The sequence below is a fragment of the Rhinolophus hipposideros genome (genome assembly GCF_964194185.1).
Source record: "Rhinolophus hipposideros genome assembly, chromosome: 7".
In the NCBI taxonomy this organism is placed as follows: Eukaryota; Metazoa; Chordata; class Mammalia; order Chiroptera; family Rhinolophidae; genus Rhinolophus; species Rhinolophus hipposideros.
The window spans coordinates 32,199,060-32,211,923 of record NC_138053.1 but is presented as its reverse complement, the minus strand read 5'-3'; the positions used below and the strand labels follow the sequence as shown (position 1 = coordinate 32,211,923).

At 35.8% G+C, this 12,864-nt stretch overlaps 1 pseudogene across 1 annotated transcript; it reads left to right on the top strand.

Annotated features, from left to right (window-relative positions):
* Positions 1 to 271: 271 nt before the first annotated feature.
* On the top strand, positions 272 to 2,037 carry LOC308500021 (T-complex protein 1 subunit delta-like; annotated as a pseudogene). The gene has a single exon. The product of its transcript is annotated as a T-complex protein 1 subunit delta-like (transcript).
* Positions 2,038 to 12,864: the final 10,827 nt, after the last annotated feature.

Below are 12,864 nucleotides of genomic sequence, written 5' to 3'. Positions count from 1 at the left end.
AGCAACAAGGACAAATATAGACTCAAAGTGAAAGGGTAGAAAATGATACCTCAAGCAAATGTCATCCAGAGAAAAGTGAGTATACCCATACTTATATCTGACAAAACAGACTTCAAGATAAAAAACATAACGAGAAAAAGATGGGCTCAGAGCCGGCGCTGCTTTCTGGAAGGTTCGTGAAATCGTTGGTCCCGAACAATTACTCCGAAGCCAGGCGGAATCCGCATCCATCCGTCCTTCCGGAGCCCACGCAGACCCAGCCCAACTTGCCATGCCCGAGAATATGGCACCTCGCGGCGGGGCGCCCACCGGGGCTGCTGGCAGCTGCAGCCGAAGCGCCTATCAGGACCACGATAAGCCGGCCCAGATCCTCTTCAGCAACATCTCTGCCGCCAAAGCTGTTGCTGATGCTATTAAAACAAGCCTTGGACCAAAAGGAATGGATAAAATGATTCAAGATGGAAAAGGCAATGTGACCATTACAAATGATGGTGCCACCATTCTGAAACAAATGCAAGTGTTACATCCAGCAGCCAGAATGCTGGTGGAGCTGTCTAAGGCACAAGATATAGAAGCAGGAGATGGCACCACTTCAGTGGTCATCATTGCTGGCTCTCTTAGATTCCTGTACCAAGCTTCTTCAGAAAGGGATTCATCCAACCATCATTTCCGAATCATTCCAGAAGGCTTTGGAAAAGGGTATTGAAATCTTAACTGACATGTCTCGACCTGTGGAGCTGAGTGACAGAGAAACTTTGTTAAATAGTGCAACCACTTCATTGAACTCAAAGGTTGTCTCTCAATATTCAAGTCTGCTTTCTCCAATGAGTGTAAATGCAGTGATGAAAGTGATTGACCCAGCCACAGCTACCAGCGTAGATCTTAGAGATATTAAAATAGCTAAGAAACTTGGTGGGACAATTGATGACTGTGAAATGGTGGAAGGACTGGTTCTCACTCAAAAGGTGGCAAATTCTGGCATAACCAGAGTTGAAAAGGCTAAGATTGGGCTTATTCAATTTTGCTTATCTGCTCCCAAAACAGATATGGATAATCAAATAGTAGTTTCTGACTATGTCCAGATGGACCGAGTGCTGCGAGAGGAGAGAGCCTATGTTCTAAATTTGATGAAGCAAATTAAGAAAACCGGATGTAATGTTCTTCTCATACAGAAGTCTATTCTAAGAGATGCTCTTAGTGATCTTGCATTACATTTCCTGAACAAAATGAAGGTTATGATGGTTAAGGATGTTGAAAGAGAAGACATTGAGTTCATTTGTAAGACAATTGGAACCAAACCAGTTGCTCATATTGACCAATTCACTGCTGACATGCTGGGATCAGCTGAGTTAGCTGAGGAGGTTAATTTAAGTGGTTCTGGGAAACTGCTTAAGATTACAGGCTGTGCAAGTCCTGGAAAAACAGTTACAATTGTCATTCGTGGATCTAACAAATTGGTGATTGAAGAAGCTGAGCGTTCCATTCATGATGCCCTATGTGTCATTCATTGTTTAGTGAAGAAGAGAGCTCTTATTGCAGGAGGTGGTGCTCCAGAAATAGAGTTGGCCCTATGGTTAACTTAATATTCACGAACATTGAGTGGTATGGAATCCTACTGTGTTCGTGCTTTTGCAGATGCCATGGAAGTCATTCCATCTACACTAGCTGAAAATGCTGGCCTGAATCCCATTTCTACAGTAACAGAACTAAGAAACCGGCATGCCCAAGGAGAAAAAACTTAGGCATTAAAGTCCAAAAGGGTGGTATTTCCAACATTTTGGAGGAACTGGTTGTCCAGCCTCTGTTGGTTTCAGTTAGTGCACTGACCCTAGCAACTGAAACGGTCTGGAGTATTCTGAAAATTGATGATGTGGTAAACACTCGGTAATCTGGATAACACTGGCTGACTGGCACCAATATGGCCACTAATAGTGCGGCTGGAGTGGAAGATCACTCACTGGTGTTCCTGTTTGGAAAATTGTTTCCTCTATGACTTCCTGGGCCTGGTCTTCCAGTTGGCATTTGCTTGAAGTTGTATTGACACAATTTAATGAAAATATTAAATATTTGGTTTCAAAAAAAAAAAAGATGGACATTTCATAATGATATAGAAGACATAACACTTATTAATACATGCATATATGCTCCCAATCAGAGAGCACCAAAATATATAAAGCAACTACTAACAGAACTAACGGGAGAAACTGATGAAACACAATTATATTAGGGGACACAAATACCCAATTGACAGCTATGGATAGATTACCCAAACAGAAAATCAATAAATATCATCCTTAAATGACACATTAGACCAAATGGAACTAATTGACATTTACAGAGCATTTCATTCTAGAACACCAGACTATACACTGTTTCCTAGTTCACATGGCACATTCTCAAGGATAGACCATATGTTGGGACACACGACTAGCCTCAACAAATTTCAGAAAACTGAAATCATACCAAGCATATTCTCTGACCACAATGCTTTGAAATTGGAGATCAACTGCAAAAAGAAAATAGGAAAAAACACAAATATGTGGAGATTAAACAACGTGGTATAAAAAATGACTTGGTTAAAGAAGAAATAAAAGGAGAGATCAGAAGATACACAGAAACAAATGATAATAAAAATACATAACAAAATAACTAAGATACTGTAAAAGCAGTAATAAGAGGGAAATTTATATCATTGCAGGCCTATCTCAAGAAAAAAGAAAAATCCCAAATAAACAACCTAACATTACATTTTAAACAACTAGAAAAAGAAGAACAAATGAAACCCAAAATCAGCAGAGAGAAGGAAATAATAAAAATTAGAGCAGCATTATATGAAGTAGAGAACAAAAAGACAGTAGAAAAAATTTAATTCAACAAAGAGCTTGGTTCTTTGAAAAGATTAATAAAATTGACAACCCCCTGGCTAGAATCACTAAGGAAAAAAAGAGAAAAACACAAATAAATGATATCAGAAATGAAATAGGAGAAGTTACAATGGATATCACAGAAATACAAAGGATCACACAAAAATAATATGAAGGACTATGTGCTACCAAGTTCAATAACCTAGAGGAAATGGACAAGTTCTTGGAAATACAGAAGGTGCCAGAAAAATGAATACACATTTTAAGAAAGGAAAAAAACTGTATTAAAATTACACTGATGGTAACCACTTTGAGCACTTCTTGTAATTGCAGAAGTCAAACGTGACTTGTATTCATCTTTTATTATTGGTATACATTGAGTACAATTTTAATAGTTTTTTTTTCTTTCTTAAAATTGGTATGCATTTTTTTGGTACTCTCTGCATATAACCTTGCTAGACTGAATCATTAAGAACTGGAAAATCTAAATAGACCAATCAATAGCAAGGAAACTGAACCAATCTCCAAAACCTCCCCAAAAGCAAAAGTCCAAGACCACATGACTTCACTAGTGAGTTCTACCAAATATTCAAAGATGATTTAATACCTGTCCTCCTCCAACTCTTCCAAAAAATTGAAAAAGAGGCAATACTCCCTAACTCATTTCATAAGGCCAACATTACCCTGATACCAAAACTTGGTAAGGTTAACACAAGAAAAGAAAACTACAGACTGGTATCTCTAATGAATACAGACATAAAAATCCTAAAAAAAATACTAGCAAATCTAATACAATAAAACATTAAAAAGATTATACACCATAAAGGGATTCATTCCGGGGGGCACAAGGATGGTTCAACATACGCAAACAGATCAATGTGATAGACAACATTAACAAAATAATAGATAAAAATTTATATATGATTATGTATAGATGTAGAAAAAGCATTTGATAAGATACAACATCCATTTATGATTAAAACATTTAATAAAATGTGTATAGAAGAAAAGTACCTCAACATAATAAAGGCCATATATGACAAACCCTCAGCTAATATCATACTTAACGGTGAGAAACTGGAAGGTTTTTCTTTACAATCAGGAACCAGACAAGAATGCTCCCTTTCACCATGGTTACCCAACACAGTATTGGAAGTCCTAGTCAGAGCAATCAGGCAAGAGAAAGAAATAAAAACATCCAAATTGTGAATGAAGAAGTCAAATTGTCACTTTTTGTAGCTGACATGATTCTTCATATAGAAAATCCCAGAGACTCCACCAAAAAACTATTAGAAAGAATAAACAATACAGTAAAGTTGCAGGATACAAAAATCAATCTAAAAAAATCCATTGAGTTCCTATATACTAACCATGAAATTTCAAAGAAAAAAAAGAAAAAATAACAATTCTTTTTGAAATTACAACAAAAAGAATAAAATACCTAGGAATAAACTTAACAAAGGATGTGAAGGACCTACACATGAAAAGTTATAAGATATTGTTTAAAAGAAATTGAAGAAGATACAAAGAAATGGAAAAATATTCTGTGTTCATAGATTGAAAGAATCAACATAGTTAAAATGGCCCTGTTACTCAAAGCAATATACAGATTTAATACAATCCCCATAAAAAATTCCAGTGGCATTTTTTAAACAAATAGAACAACAACAACAAAAAAATCATCAAGTTTGTATGGAATCACATAAAACCTGAATAGCCAAAGCAATCTTGAGAATAAAGAACAAAGCCGGAGATATCACACTTCCGGACTTCAATTTATACTACAAAGTGACAATAATAAAAACAGCATAGTATTGTCAGAAAAAAAGACACACAGACCAATGGAATAGAATTGAGAACCCAGAAATAAACCACATATATATGGGGAGATAATTTATATATATATATATATATATATATATATATATATATATATATATATATATATATCTACTTCTATATACAGATAATGTTTGACAAAGGAGCCAAAAACATACAATGTAGAAAAAGCCTCTCAATAAATGGTGCTGGGAAAATTGGAAAGCCACATGCAAAAGAAAGAAACTAGGCTGCTTTCTGTCACCATATACAAAAAATATTTCAAAATGGATCACAGATCTATATATAAGACCTGAAACAATAAATTACATAGAAGAAAACATAGGTACTAAACTTATGGACCTTGGTCTTAGACAGGATTTTATGAATTTGACTTCAAAGGCAAGGGAAGTAAAAGCAAAAATAAATGAATGGGACTATATCAAACTAAAAAGCTTCTGCAAAGCAAAAGAAACCATCAACAAAACAAAGAGTCATTCAATGAAACGGGAGAAGATATTTGCAAATAACAACTCCAATAAGGGGCTAATATCTAAAATGTATAAATAACTCGTACAACTAAACAACAACAAAAAAACAAACATCTAATTAAAAAATGGGCAGAGGACCTGAACAGACACTTCTCCCAAAAAGACAAACAAACAGCCAACAGGTATATGAAAAGACATTCAACTTCACTAGCTATTAGGGAAATGCAAACCAAAACCACAATCAGTTACTCCCTCACACATGTCGGAAGGGCTGTCATCAACAAGACAAGTAATAACAAGTGTTGGAGAGGCTGTGGAGAAAAAGGAACCCTCATGCACTGCTAGTGGAAATGTAAATTGGTACAGCCACTATGGAAAACAATGTGGAGGTTTCTCAAAAACTTAAGAATACAACTGAGCAATCCCTCTCCTGGGTATCTACCCAAAAAATATGAAAACATTTACTTGCAAAGACATATTAGGTTGATGAGAAAGTGCGGTTTAAAAGTTTAAAAATAATTGCAAAAATCGCAATTTCTTTTGCACCAACCCAATAGGTACCACTACGTACATTGCAACATTATTCACAATGGCCAAGACATGGAAACAACCAAAGTGTCCTTAGATAGATGACTGGATAAAGAATATTTGGTACATATACACAGTGGAATACTACTCAGTCATAAGAAAAGATGAAATACTGCCATTTGCAGAAACAGTGATGGCGCTTGAGATTATCATGCTAAGCAAAATAGGTCAGATGAAAAAGTCAAAAATCATTTGATTTCATTCATTTGTAGGAAATATAACTTAAAGCAACAAACGAACAAGCCAAAAAAAAACCAAAAACAGGAAAATACTCATAGACACAGACAACTGTTTAGTGGTTGCCAGACGGGTAGGGGTGGTAGAAGAGTGAAAAGGAGGTAAAATATATGGTGACTCTAGGTGGTGAACACACAATGCAATATATAAATGATGTATTATAGAATTGTACATTTGACACCTATATGATTTTACTAACCCATGTCACCCCAGTAAATGTAATAAAAAATTAAATATACAAACAGAAATATAAATTAAACTTGTAAATTTATATTACACAAATGTCAATTTAACTTTTTAGTATTCATTTTTTAAGTTTGAAAGAAAGAAGTAAAAAAAATAACATATCTTAATAACATATCTTAAAAATTCAATACATCCAAAATATTATCATCTTAACAACTTATAACTATTTAAATACTTATCACAGATATTTTACATTCCCTTTTTTTCATGATAATTCTGAAGTAGGTTGTGTGTTTGCACCTTTAGCATATCTCAATTCAAAATAGCCTCATTTCAAATGCCAATAGCTACATATGGCTAGTGGTCACCCTATTGGACAATTCTAGATGAGTCACGTCATTGTGAATTATGCAGGTTATGGATAGATTCTACAAATTATGAGGTATGGAAGGTGCTGATATCACCTCAGAAACAAATTGCACCTCTAATATATGTCATGTTATAAAGTATAGAATTATTAAGGCATACCAACTTGATTAAACGTAGGGCAAATGGATATAATCTTAGAAACAACAAAGCCTATGCAAGCATAAACTAACAATACAAAAATTGCCTTCCATGTGGTGCTACCTTTAGGATCACAACTTCTGCTATAATTTTTTTTTTATACACTTCACAAAAACAGTGCTTTATACACTTCACAAAAGACAGTGCTTATGGGGGAGAAGCAGTTGTATTAAAAAATACTTCAAATTGTTTAAAAAGATAAATTTCCTTTAAGAAAGTCTATTTCAAAAGCTATCAAAGTTAGGAAACTGTTTCTTTACAGGCTTTGTGACAGACGCCTTACAGTCTCTGTCTATTCAACTCTGCCATTGTAATGGGGGAAAAAGAAACATAGATTATATTTAAACAAATGGATGGACCTGTGTTCCAACAAAACTTTATTTACAAAACAGGTGGTAGGGCCATAGTTTGCTTGGTCTACACTACCTTCCTTGCAAGTAAAATAAAACCAGCTCAAATTTGTCATGTTTTATTGTCAGGAATGGCAACCAAAAAAAAAAAATCTTAGTCTAGTTGTTAAAAGATGTTTTCAAGTACCCATTTTCTCACCACCTCTTGGCAATTATCATTTCCAGATTTAAATGCCTAAATTGCTCATGATCTCAGATGAGGAAAAAGAAAATTCTCTCTCCTCTAGCAATCATAGCAACAAATTCTCTCTCCCCTGGTTTTTGAAACGATACTAGGGCCTTGCTTAAGCCATTTACTGATCCTTGGATCAATCAATGTTCCCAGTGGAAGGAGGGCTCTTATTGGTCAGTACAGCTCACATGCCCACCCCTATAAAGTCAGAAGGAGGGGAAGGAGAGACATTTGATTTATTAGCCTTGCCAAATGAGAGAGGGACAAATAATTAAAAGAAAAAAAAGAGAATAATATATGAGAAAGAAGAAAAGAAATTCAGGACAAAGACAAATGGAAGCCACTTACCAAGACTATCATATCTCAGGACATTATAAGTACTAACCTATTAACTCCCGTGAACAAAGGAATGCTAAAAGGATTGAGGACTTTTTCATGTGAGAACATCATGCACTGGGGTGGGATAGGTGACCAACTAGATTGTAGAGATAATGATAGCCTCCTGATAAGCAGGAAATGATATGTACAGACTATAATAGCACACATCCAGTGGTCGGTATGGGGCGGGGGCGGGGGGGGAATCATCAAACAACATGAATTTCTAATAGGCCAAATAATAAGTCATATGATCTAGATCAAAGGAATGTATCCTGACAGAGGTAACTGGCAACTGCAAGGAAGGAATGAACGCCAGTCTTGTAGTATTTGGGTTACCATTCAGGTTTCTAAAACATGATTGCAGATATCACAGAGATAGAAAGAAGGATAAATACTGGGTCTCAGAATAAAAAGCACAATGACCTTAATTGGTGCTAAGGGACAGTAGCATGCTAGCAATTAATACCTGGCTGTTGGTCGGGGGTGCCTTCAACTCTCTTACCCAAGGTCAAGACTTTCCTAGAACATGCGACAAGGCTGAGCCTAAAGCTAATGATCAGTTCCTGAACATGGGAAGATGCCAAAGCTGAGAGTAAGGATATATTTTTTGTGAGAGTAGAGGATATTTTTTTGTAAATTCTAAGGAAAGTGTTTGTTCTCTGAGATGGTTGGTTTTTGTTTTTGTTTCTTTGTAACGATTTGAGTTCAACAGGCAATGAATAATAACGTTGGAGTATGGTTTGAGAAATCTGATATAATCTTGTAGCTCATCATTAAAAGTAGTATTTAAATGTTTCTCATCACATATTTTCAGGTAATACCTTAATACATAATAAAAATGGAAACTATTTTCTGTGGTACCAAGCTGAGAAAATAACACTCCAGGAGCATAGAAAATAGTTTGCATTTGAACCATGTATTAGGTAGAGTAAAAACTGAGTTGTTCTAACAAAGAAATCCCAAACTATCGTGGCTTAAATATGACAGAAGTTTATTTTTTTTTCGAATATGACAACCCAGAATTGGGTGGTCTGGCAGCTTCAGTCACCAAGGTTATATAGGTTTCCATGTCATCAGAGCAGCTCAGCTAAATTCAACATTAGTTTCCATCTCTGGGATTAAGAAGACTGCTCAGTTGTCACCATTCCCAGTCAGTGGGAAGCAGGAAAGACAAAGAAAATGAGGAACAAGTAGTTTCCTAATAAGGAAGTAACCGGAAAGTGTCACATTTCTTGTTCAGTTCAGTCTCATTTTACTGGAAGAACTTAATCCCATGGCCATACCTGGGTAGCTAAGGAGAAGCTGGAATGAGTTGGAGACCTATTAAATAACAGAGGAGATTGGATCTTGGAGCTTGAATTCCATCATCTATCATTCATGTTTTAACAAGCATTTAGTAAGTACTTAATGAGGTCAATTATGATTCAAAACAGCAACAAAGATTTTCAAAATTAGAACACATTTACTGCTCTTGAGAAACGGTGTAATGAAGACATCCACAGGAATAATTTTAGCAGAATAACTGTGTTATTTTGAAGTACGTGTACGGGATTCCCTGAGCGTAGAGAAAAAAACACAATTGTCCACATGGGAAAGTCAATAACAGGTTCATAGGAGAAGCAGTGATTGCACTGAATCTTTTTAAATGATTAAAAGTTTACCAGGTAAAATAAGAACAGGTGTGTTGGTCTGCAAAGGCTTGGTAGAAAGTAGTGGCCTTGGGGAACAGCAAGTAATTTCATAAGATCTATTCAAAGTGTGTGTGTGTGTGTGTGTGTGTGTGTGTGTGTGTGTGTGTGTGTACATGCACGTGTATGCATATGGATATATGTATGTGTTAGGGCAGAGAAGTGAAGTGGGGGAGTGAGCAGTGAGAGGAGATAAATCAAGAAATGTGCACAGGAGCCAAATTATGAATGACCTCGTAAAGAGTTTGGACTTGATTGTGAAGCCACGAAAGGATTTTTAAGCAGGGGAGGGATGTGGTAGAGTGACACATGCGAAATTTCATTTTGGTTGGAGTCTCCTCTTATGAGGGCTGCAAGGAACAAAACATTCTTCATTTTGATTTAACTCAACAAACATTTATTGAACATTGTCTTAATGCCAGACCTATTCCCAGTCCTCCTAGAAAAAGCCAATTGTCAGCGAAATCAAAAGACAGAGGAATGAAATTTGTTGCCTAGAGACATTTCCTATTTTGATAAGTTCTCTCTTAGGACATACCTTGGTTTTTAAAGAGCAGAAAAGATGTGTAAAATATAGTCTTTAATTTACACTGGTCTCTAGTTTCATCCCCATTAGGTTTGTATAGCAGGCTCCTCAGACTGTCATCAAAAACAAAACAAATCAAAAAAAAAACTTCCAACAAGTCTACCCACTGGGGTTTCAGACATAACGGGATTCCAGAGGTGAGCAAAGTTTAGAACAGGGGTGTCCAAACTTTTTTCAACGTTTTTTACCAAGTGTCATATGCGGTAAAACACACAAACAGCCGGGCCACTCACTCAAGATGAAGTACGTGTTGCCTCACCTGGTTTGTTTAAGTAAACTAAATATATTTTTTGAATTTGCTGCGGGCCAATTAGCAATGGATTGCGGGCCGCAGTTGGCCCATGGGCCGCAGTTTGGACACCCCTGGTTTAGAAGGAAGCAGTGAAAGCATTCTATCTCTTCAGCCATCACCCACAAGAGCAGCCCTGAATTTCGTGGATGGATCTCATTTTATTATTGTGTGACCACAGAGGAAATTATAACATTAGATATCAGGAAATTACCACTCCTAACTACTTAAAATGAGAACCAGCTCCATGGCTTAACACAATTCTCTCAATTTCCCACCATTCTTTATGAGTGAAAGAACTTTTGAATTGGGAATTTTGTCACTGTATAATTGGATCAAGCTAGATATATTCCAAACTATTTATTGCTATCTGATGTATAAAAATCTTCATTTTACTTCCTAATGATCTCAGTCAACTCATTAAAAATTATTACAGTAATGAAGTTATTACAACACAAAAAGGAAATTAAAAAATTCTAGAAATATCATCTAGTTAATAATGTATTTATTTTCCCCACCAGATGGCATTATTTAGTTTTTTAAAAATTAAAAAAAAAAAAAATCCCACTATCCTAACATAATGCCAGCAGCAAAGTATTCAAAATAGTTTAATATGAGAGTGAATAATCTTGTTTCAAACAAAAGAATCATCAAAGAAATGGATTAAGGTTTTTTCCTTTGTTCCAGCCTCATCCAGCTCTACAAGATGGTGCTTATTTTGAAATGGGCTAAAGATTAAATACGTATGAGGGACACACTGGGGGGCACTGAGAAAGGAGAACTGGGCCACAAGTGGTCGTGTTTGGAAACAGATGATTTGAAAATGAATAAAGGTAATTAATAATCATGATGTCTTGACTGCATGGAGCAACCGTCCTGCTCAGTGCTCAAAACTTCCTTCAATATCTCATTTATCCTTCCAATGTCTAACTAAGACATTAAGAAAGGAATAGACACTCCTTTTGATTTGGTTTGTACTGTGCTTTCTGGTACTCCCACAGCAATAATACTTCTTGATACAACAGATCTATATTCATGGATACAATTGTAGCATATGTAAACTTCCTGCATGGTGTTTTTTTAAATAATGGGAACAAAAACTTTTAATATCACAAAGATGTCAAATCACTTGAGCTAGTGGGAAAGGAAGGAAAAGGAACTTGGAAATATTTACTATAGAAATTCAGACCTAAGAATACTGTCCTACGTTATGTATATAAGATGCTGTTTAAAATGTGCATTGAGATTGAGAGGAGTTATTCATATATGATCTGAACTAGAATAAAAGGTATCTGATTACTAAATTAGAGAATACTTTTGTTGTTGTTTTTCCCCACTGACATTATGCCACCTTCTTTCTAGAATCCTAAGTTTTGTGACTATTAAAGAGCCCTAAAAAACCCTCGGACTTAAAAGCATAATTTACTAACATGTTAATCTAAGGGGAAGTCTAACTTTTTAAAACCTATTTACTGAGAAATTGTAATCTGATTCCAGTTTGGAAAGCAGCAATTTTTTTTTTTAATTAAGTGAATAATCTCAGTACTTTCAAAAAAAAAAACTTAAAAATTGTGTCCAAGGCCTACATTGGAATAGTATCTCAAAAAAGCAGAAACTATGAGTGTGAGGGGCCTACCAAAAAACAGTGGATCAGGTATGAAAATCCTTTTTTTGAATTTTGGGTGGAACTCTTTGTCCATAATTTTTCCCTTCCATTACCCACTACTTCCAGCTCTTCATTCCAGCCCTACTTTCTCCTCCTTCTTCCAAACCTGCCCATCAGGTATGTCTCCAGCTGATGAGAACAGCTCACTCTTTATGTCTTTTTTTCTTCTTTATAGGATAGAGATCATAAGATGCCTCAAGGGGAAAGAAGGTAAAATTTTTCAGAATCAATGTCCAAGAGAAAAGCCCTCTTCTCTTAGGCAAATCCCTTGATGAAGTTCCCAGGAAGATTCCTCTCAGTATTTTGAAATATTATTCTGATTTCTTTTCTTAGTTCTTCAGATCCCCTCTTGCGATGGAATTTCAAGAGAAGCAATATGCCCCATAAATCACTTTACTTATGCCTTCCCTTTAACTGTGAAATAGCTGCAATTCTGGGTGCATCCCCATCGCTTGTACACGGCATTATTACCAAGGGGTTGATTTGCACCATGGAAACCTGAAGAGACAATAGTATCATGAAACTAGTGCCAGTTTGACAAGGAATGTCAAAGGTACCCAAATTACCGCAAGATCTGCTTCAGATTTGGGCTAGTTTCTAAGCTGATTCCTAGTTTGAGGAATCTTTGGAATGACATAACACTCCAAAACTCTCTTTTAAATTCTTACTAACTCTGGGAGAGTCATATTTGAACCCATAGTCATTCCTCATCTCTTGAGCAGTTGTGGGCCTTTCTCCTTCCATGCAATTTCCAAACCTTAACCACCAGCATGCACATGATATCATCAAGTGTTCAAAAATCTTTTATTGAAGTTCTACTATATTCCAGGCACTGAAATATACTGATATACTGATACATTTAAAAGCAACAGTAAAAAAAAAATAACACAGGTCCTCCAGAAGTATATATTCCAATGACTCTTG